This window comes from Trichechus manatus, unplaced genomic scaffold (genome assembly GCF_000243295.1).
Source record: "Trichechus manatus latirostris isolate Lorelei unplaced genomic scaffold, TriManLat1.0 scaffold00097, whole genome shotgun sequence".
Lineage (NCBI taxonomy): Eukaryota > Metazoa > Chordata > Mammalia > Sirenia > Trichechidae > Trichechus > Trichechus manatus.
The window spans coordinates 3785181-3786625 of NW_004444033.1; positions in this window are offsets into that span (position 1 = coordinate 3785181).

Genomic DNA, 1445 nt, shown 5'->3' on the forward strand with positions numbered 1-1445 from the left:
GCCTTGCTCTACTGATAAGTACCCAGAGGCACCACACTCGGCCAGGAAGCCTCTCGCGCACAGGCACTCAGCTCTCTCGCTCCGTGGGTCAGCTCCAGTGCCGTCTCGCACTGATCTCCTGGTTCTGCTGCTGTTGGTTCTCTGCCACTGCCACTCCTCTGCCACTGCAGGTTCTCTGCCACTGCTGCTTCTCTGCTGTTGCGTGCTCTCTGCTGCTGCTGGTCCTTTGCTGCTGCCACTGCTGTATTCATTCACAGTTTCAAAACCACTTCCACATTTTAGATATCTGTTAGAGCAACACCCTACTCTCTCGGTACCAAATCCTGTCTTAGTCATCTAGGGCTGCTATAACGGAAATACCACAAGTGGATCGCTTTAACAAAGAGAAATTTATTTCTTCACAGTAAAGTAGGCTAAAAGTCCAAATTCAGGGCGTCAGCTCCAGGAAAAGTCTTTCTCCCTCTGTCGGCCTTCTTATCAGTGTTCCCCCAGACTAGGACCTTCTCCATGCAGGGACCCCGGGTCCAAAGGACACACTCTGCTCCTGGCCTTGCTTTCTTGGTGGTATGAGGTCCCCCTGTTATTTTTATTTTTGTCTCTCCTTTCTTTTTTTAAAATAAAATGTAAAATATTATACATATACACACACATATATAAACATATATGCTGTTCCACACTTTGCTTTTTTTTCGTTTAGCAACATTTCTTAAAGATTGTTCCAACTCAGTACCTGGAGAGTTTCCTCATACATTTTTCTACAGCTGCATGGCTTCTTACTGTATGGATGCCATTCTTGACTTTCCCACTGATGAACATCGTAATCATCCCTTTAACTGTTGATCCCATTTCCATCCATTACCTCCAAAACCTTATTCTATCCATTATCCACCTCAATACCTTTTTGATAGCTTGGTTTTTGTTTGTTTGCCTACAGGCAGGTCAGTTCTCTAGTATGCTAAAAGAGAACTTCCCCTTCACTCTGAGGTCCCTTAAAATTGTCCTCCTATTTCTCTCCTTCCTTAACCTTCAAACTTCTAGAAAGAGATGTCCACAGTCTTCATCCACAGCTTCCATTTTGCCACCCATTCACTCTTTGATCCCTTGTGATTTGCCTCCCTCTTCTTGTCTCTACTAAAACTGATCTCTGGAAGGTCATCTAATATAAACATTCATCAGCTTGGTCTCAGTTCCCACGCCTCTAACATCTGAAATTGAGTACCCATCTGTTATGTATTGAATTATGTCCAGTGGTGTCACTAGGAGGGTGTGGGGGGTGCAGACTGCACCAGGTGACACCGTCAGAGGGGTGACACCAACATGACTGTCTATAAAATTTTTGTGCAGAGTTTCAGCAGACATTTATTATTTTTTCTAAAAACTTCCCCGCAGTTAGTTATAACAACAAAAACATTTTTCGTAAGCCCAGCTTACTCGTATCAGTATAC